Below are 7,539 nucleotides of genomic sequence, written 5' to 3' on the forward strand. Positions count from 1 at the left end.
GTCTTTTTTTTTTTCTATTTGCGAGATTTATTCAGCACCCTAATGTAAGCACCCAGCTCTGACCAAACTTTTCTGGGGGGTGGTGTGGACCTTTTCCATTAGCTGTGCCAACCTTTGCCTTACAGGGCAAAGGATGCTGCGGTACAGTGGGGAAGAATGCTGGCTTGGTTTTCTGAGCTTGAGAATATTTCCCAGCAACTTCTGAGATCTTAGACAGATATCAACAGTCTGAGGGCCAGGGTCCTCTTGTCTTGTAGTCCATATAAGAGGGTCTGAATCTGAAGACACTTCTTCGGTTTCTTGCTGGTCTTGCAATGGTTCCCCTCTGCCCGGTCTGCCTTGCCCAGAGCCTGTATGTTTCAGCCATTTCAGGACTAAAATCACCAAATGCTTCTACCATGGCTTCTTGGGGCTCTTTTAGCAAGGACAGTGTTCTGACTTCTTGCCCAGTCCTATTCAAGAAATGGCAAAACTCATCTTGAATGGAAAGGAATTTGCCTCTTCTCATATCTTTGGCTTCTTTCAGATTAGCCATGCTCTCTTGAAAGTACTGCTCAACCACCTCATGATACTCTGGTCTCCCAGACTTAACAGCAGCCTGGGCCACCAAATGGGCTGAGTCGGCTGCCTCTTCTTGAGAGGAGCATTTCTTTAGGACAATGGAATGAGCCTGTAATAAATGACTGATACATGAGTGGATTCCCAAGGCTTGTTCTACTCCTGCCAGTTCCCTCAGTATTGAAACACACTCTAGACTTTTTTTTCCTTTGCTGCTTTCAACACATTCCAAATCCTCTTGGTAATGAGGGAGAGCTTCTTTGAATTTCTTCTGACCTTGATACAAATGCGCTAATAGCTTGAGCTGCTCTTGAATTTTCATCCCTTCTTTCTTTATGATTCTTCCACACTGCAGAGGCCCCTTTGAGAGTCTTCCTCCTTTTTTCAGGTTCTTCAAAGCTTCCTTAAATGTTTAAAGTTCAATTAAGGCTCTACTCATGGTGTGAAAGAAGTCAACTGAATACTTGAAAGCATCCGTATTGTCATTATAGAGAGGCTCAATGGAATTGGCGAGAATTTCTTCTCTTTGCTTGCAGTGACAACCCTTTCATCTGGAGATAGCCTTGAGCCAGGTTATTATATGCCTCTGCTAGTTTCCAGTGACAGTCACCATAGCAAATTCTTGTCAGCGCTACGCAATGCACCAGCTCCTCTATGGCTTGCCTGTAGTGGTGACAGCTGGAGTAGGACTTTGCCTTCTCTTCATAGAGCTCTAGCTTCTCTCGAGGAGGCCAGGACAGTGCTGACTGGGGAAGCTTGTTTTGTATCTTCTCTTTGGGAGTTAAGCTGACAGCAACAACAACTTCATCAAGGTGGCTGGATATTTGGGTTTCTGTGATTCCTATATACTATTATATGCATTGTCCTCCTGTGTTCTGGAGTGGTTTTCCATTTCTTTCTCAAGTGACTTCCACGGTCATCTCACAGCCTAATTTGTCAGTTTGGTTCCAACTTTATCAGTTTTGTGATTCTTAGTAAATATGAATAACCTTAGCAAAAGCTTAAGTCTACTCTACCTCAGAGAAGCCATTCCTAGAAAGGTAAATATCATATTTTTTAAAGAAAAAAAAAGAAGTATAAAATGCCACAAGGTAGAAAAAGGTTCAGATATTTTGTTCAGAGGGTCACTGTGAATCATACTCAACTCAACAGTACCTAACAACAACAACAACGATATTTAAGTAATATTGTATCAACAGGCCTTCTTCATGTGCATATGGATAATGTCTTATCTCTCTCAGCATTGCACATCAGGATAGATTTTGAAATAGTTCTTTTTAATTATGAATGCAATACCATTCTTTCTCAGGTTTTTGTTCCTGGCGTAATATCATCATTGTGGTGTTAGCTTAGAAGTTGGCTTTTTTTAGCCCTTCTAGTTAGTTGCCTTTGGGATACCGTTACCTTAACTGCAGACACATGGTCTTACAAATCAGCATCAGCTGTGGGACTAAGATAAGAGAAAAGAGTGGTTACCATATTGGACAGCAAGACTCAATGCAAGCAAGGTTTATGGTGGCAAGACCCTGGTGAGAGTGAGACCCTTATGGTGAAGAGACTGTGGCATGGCTGTGGAAATACGGTGGAAAAATGTGACGTGAGCCTTCTTACATTTGTGCTGGCCACAGTTAAAGATTTGGCTGTTCTTGCAGGATGTTTGAATGAGAAGCTGACTTATAACAGCTCTGAAGCAAACCTTGCTAGAAGATTTGAATTTGACTGATGAACTGACACTGTAGCTTAGATTTATTGAGGATTTGCAACTTGGAACTATTGATCTAAAGTCTCGACTTGTTTTGTATGATATTATTTGCTACCTGCCCCTCACTCTTCAACTTATTCCCTAATAAACCCCATTTTTTGTACCATAACTGTGAATCTGTGAGTCAGCAATGCATAAATGAATCTCTTGCTGTTGGTGGGGCCCACAGAGGCAACATAAGGCTGGCCTGTGGACTCTTAATCTGCTTTCTGTTCTGGGGCAGTGAAGGCTGTGCTATTCTTACTCCCTTTGGCTTTTTCAAAGATAGGTTTACGGCACTGTGCCTCCATGGCCCATTTTCTCCTATCTGTTGTTGTTGCTGTTGTTGTTGTTAAGTGCCATCGAGTCATAGGCGACCCATAGCGACCCTATGAATGAAAGTCCTCAACACATGTATGACTTTCATCCTTTCTCCAGGTTCATAGGGTTTCCAGAGGCAAGCTATTATGGAAGTGGATGCCACTCCTGCTTCCAAGCATGTTTTAATCAGGGAGCTCCACCAAACACTGTCCAGTTTCAGACTCCATACATTCCATATTAAAATTATTAATGTATGTTTTTAGCTGTTTCTCCTCTTTTGTGAATAACTTTCAGTGTGTCTTTCTACCTCTAGGCCATTTCTCACAGTTCCATTGTTCATAAGGCTTTCAAAGACCTGTTATTTCAGATGTGGATAACAAATCTTGATTCATAGTTCATAATCTAGTAGCTCTACTGAAACATGCCTACCATGATTGAATCTTCTGGTATTTGAAATATCTATAGCATAGCTTCTAGAATCAGAACATCCTAAAAACCACTTCAGCACTACAGACAGACAGACAAGTGCTATACTTACAAGAACAAATGAAAACTACGTGGACATAAGCATAACTAATGTATAATATAATCTACAAGATGCAAATGATTCCACCCACACAATAAACTAGTAAGTGAGTGCTAGCCTAAGAGCAAACCTTAAAAAGATACCAGCATACCAATGCCAGTGAATGAGCTGGATACCCTTTCTTGTTCTAGTTCCACTAGATCATAAAACACTTGGAAATTCTCAATTTCTTAATCTTTCACTTTGGGAGTTGCGGCATATAGTTGTATAGTAGTTGCAATAACTAGTCATTGCAGGTGTATTGATAGTATCTCATAACTCACAGCATTACAGTCTGGCATAGAATGACCCTGTAGACATTGTTCACCATGCCTCTTCATCTCATGCACTGCTGCTGAGGTCCTGGCAGAGTCCAGAGAGACTGCCTGTCACACTTCTCCTGCCTCATATATGACACATCTGAGACTCAGCAGCCCTGGAATCACGATGTAAAGTGCCAGCTTCCGCTATCCTTAGTGATATTTGGAAGCATTTCTTTGCTATGGTTTGCTCTTGAGAATTGAAAGCTTATATGCCACTTCATTGAATCAGGAGAGTCACTTGCATTTTTTGTTGCAAGTAATAGCTTATCTATGTGTATGATTACTTATCATTTCTTCTTATTGTTGTTATGTGCTGTAGAGTCACTTGCGAATCATAGTGACCCTATGTACAACAGCCCTAAACTCTGCTCTGTCCTGTGCCCTTTGCACCGTCTCTGACACACCCATCCTGATTACCCCAATCAGTGAATCAATCCACCTCATTAGGGGCCTTCCCCTTATGTGCTGTCCCTCCACGCTACCAAGCATGAAGTCCCTCTCCAAGGACCTGTCCCTCCTTGCAACATGTCCAAAGTATGTTAGACGGAGCCTCAGAATCCTTGACCCTCTCCAGGATGAATCTGTTCGTTTTCCTAGCAGTCCATGGTACCCACAATACTCTTCTCCAGCACCACAGCTCAAAGGCACCAATTCTCCTTCTATCCTCCTTAGTCATTGTCCAACTCTCTGATGCATAACAAGTGATAGCAAAGACCATGGCCTGTATCAGACGCACCTTAGTCTCCAAAGAGACACTATTGCTCTTTAGTACTTCGGAGAGGTCCCTAACAGCAGACTTTCCCATGGCAATACGTCTTCTAATTTCCTGGCTGCTAGTGCTGAGAAAAATGTAAGATTTGTCTATCAGTTGTATATTGAGGTGACCCCCAGACTGTTGTGATGTTTTAGGTAAGCTACAACACTGGTGTTTTTATTGACAAAAATGTCCCCTAAAGGGGATAGGTATTGCCAGAGTTGCCAAATAAAAGTGGACTAGGAAACAAAATTGGGCATTCACTTCCGAAATGAAAGGTCTTTGAGACCCTGTGAATAGTAGAATATTACCACTAATAGAAGAAGTTAGGAGGTAGAGCCTAACTTCAAAGTCACTAACAAAAGAGGAGATGTTGATGAAAGCACCCATTATAATTGAAACATGGAATGCATGTAGCATAAACAAAGAAAACTAGAAGTTGTCAAAACCTTAATAAAGTGCATAAAGATCAGCCCTCTAGGCAGTAGTTATAGCCAGAGTGCTCCTTGAAGGCAAAGACGACACTTCATCTCACATATTTTGGGCATGTTTCTAGGAAAGTTATTTCTTGGAAAGGAACATGATGCTTGGCAAGATGGAGGGACAACAAAAGAGAGGAAATTCCTTGACCAGGTGGGTTGACACAATGATGTAGCAATTGTCTTGAGTGTGTCAGAAATTAGGAGAAAGTCACAGGAGTGCACGTGTTCAAATTGGCTGTTAATATGGTTGCTATGAGTCATACTCAGCAGTTGATTTCTAGGACCTTATTTTTGCCAATGACTTTGGTACAACTTGAATTTCTTTCTTGCCTAGTCTTGTTTATATTTTTCCCAAAATTTTTCAGTGTCAACCAGTTGTTGCTTTTTTTTTTTTTTTTGGTGAAGTACTTCTATGTAGTCCTTTTATCTCCCCTTCATGCTTTCTGTATCATTCTGTATTTTCCCCATGTATTGGAATATATTACTACATTTGGAGAAAGAAGTGGTATAGAAGCTGAACACTATCTGTCATAACAAGTCTAGGGGCTAATGGTGGACAGACCATCAATTGTATGTATGTTAGTTCAATTGAAAATTGAAAATACAACAACATTAAAATAAGTTCACAAAAGCTAAAAATACAACCTTGAGTATATCTCATCTAAATTTAGATTAAAACTGAAGAACAGATTTTATTCTTTCCACAGTAATGAAAGATCTTATAAGTTGAGGAATAAAATCAAGGATATCATATGTTAAAGAGAATAAAATTATCATTAGAATGACAGGAAAGAAATAAAAGTTCAAAGTGGATGTAATAATAGATTCTAAATCTGGCTCTTGAACTTCGAAAATGAAAACAAAAGGAAGAAATGGTAAAATAAGATAGCGGAATAGAAGATTTCCTAGGACAACTTTAGAAGACAAGGAAGTCATTATAGGAAATATGCAAAGACTTGAAAGTAGAAAAATAAAAGAACATGCTTGGCATTTATAAAGTTGAAAAGTTGATTCCATCTTCAAGTTGCAAAATTTAAGGGGTCATTGGGCAAAATATTTAAAAACACATGGGACATGAAAAAAAATTGAAAGAATATACAGTCATTTTACTGAAAAAGAATTGATAATCATTTCAGAAAGCTGTGCAGATGAAGAATTAATGATTATTTTTAACACTGAAAAGGTTTAATTTTAATTTTTTCCATTGTTGCACATTTTCTTCCGCTCCTTCAGCCCCTCGCTAGCTCTCTCTGCAATGCACTCCTTGTTCCAGATTGTTGTTATACACATAATGCCTAATAATATTTCTATTTCAGATAGTTCTTCACCTCTTCTGTTCTAATGCAGTGTTCATTATCTCTTCACTCTGCCAATTCTCTCCCCAATTCTGCACCATGTCTCTCCTATTTTATAACAGTGGTGTTAATGTTTGTCCTTTTGTCACCGAGATATTTCACCCAGCATAATGTTCTCCAGACTCCTCCATATTGTGTAATGTTTTACCAGTTCATTGTTTTCTAATGTTGTCTAATATTTTATTGTTTGACTGTATCATGTTTTCTATGCATTCATTTGTTGACAGGAACTTAGGTTGCTGTCATTTCTTTGCTATTTTGAATAACACAGTAATAAACATGTGCATGCCTATAGCTGTTTGGGTTGTGGCTCTGGATTTTTTAGAGTCTATCGTTAGAAGTGGAAGTGCTGTGCCAAATGATATTTCTAGTTCTAACTTTTTGAGAAAGTGCCAGATTCTGTTTCATAGTGGCTGTATCATTTTATATTCCCACCAGCAGTAAATGAGTTTCAACCACTCCACAACATTATCAGCATTTGTGTTTGCTGACCTGTTGATCTTTGCTACTGATGCTGGGGTGAAGAATCAGTGTTACCTGTTATTAGACGCTGTCAAGTCAAATGCAACTCATAGCAATCCTATGAACAGTGTATCTGAACTCTGTCCTCTCCTGTGCCATCTACACATTTCCTGACACATTAGAGTCTATTGCAGTGGTCACTCATGTCAATCCACCTAATTGAAGGTCTTGAAAAAAATTGTTATTTAGCTAATATGTCCAAGCTACACTGAATGTGTTTGTAAGAAGAAGAAGAAGAAAAAAATCTCTGTAAATTGAATAACAGTTGTTTGAACAAATAAGAGAAGTCCTGGATGTGCTCACTACCTTATGCCAAGAAATTTTGAAAAAAAACTACCTTGCCAAAAAATGGGAAAAGAGTCATATTTGTGACCATACAAAGAAATGGATGATTTAAATGATGACAGAAATTGAACATTAAGGACTTGTGCTGTTAAAGCCAAAGTCAGAGGGTTCGAATCTATTCACTGCTCCAAGGGAGCAAGATATGAAATCTCCTCTCTTTCAATTTACAATTTATTCAGGTAATATCTTCCCTGCAAAAATGTGCTTGAGGATTTGAGTTGGACTGAGTTAAGTTTTAATATGACACACAAGAAAAATGTTACAGAAAATTGGCTGGAGAATTGCATGGACAAAGTACTTCCACAAGTTCAAGCTAGTTTCAGAATAAGCTTTAGAAGAGAAAAATCATCACTGCGGCCCAGTGAATCTTGAATGAAAGCTGTTTACTCGTGTTTCATTGATTATTCAAAAGCATTTGACTGTGTGGCTAACAAATGATAAATTATAAATATCATGAGAAGAATTGAAATTCAGAATATTAAGCTATGCCTATGGAGAACATGTACAGACTAAGAAACAGTGCTTTGAATAGAACAAGGGAATACTACATGTTTAAAGTCAGGGAAGATGTGT

General features: G+C 39.0%; 1 pseudogene; it reads right to left on the minus strand.

Annotated features, from left to right (window-relative positions):
* Window positions 1-209: 209 nt before the first annotated feature.
* LOC102869302 lies at window positions 210-5,405 on the minus strand (annotated as a pseudogene).
* Between the last annotated feature and the right edge of the window lie 2,134 nt (window positions 5,406-7,539).

Source organism: Elephantulus edwardii, unplaced genomic scaffold (genome assembly GCF_000299155.1).
Source record: "Elephantulus edwardii isolate Elephantulus edwardi_28Jun2011 unplaced genomic scaffold, EleEdw1.0 scaffold00299, whole genome shotgun sequence".
In the NCBI taxonomy this organism is placed as follows: Eukaryota; Metazoa; Chordata; class Mammalia; order Macroscelidea; family Macroscelididae; genus Elephantulus; species Elephantulus edwardii.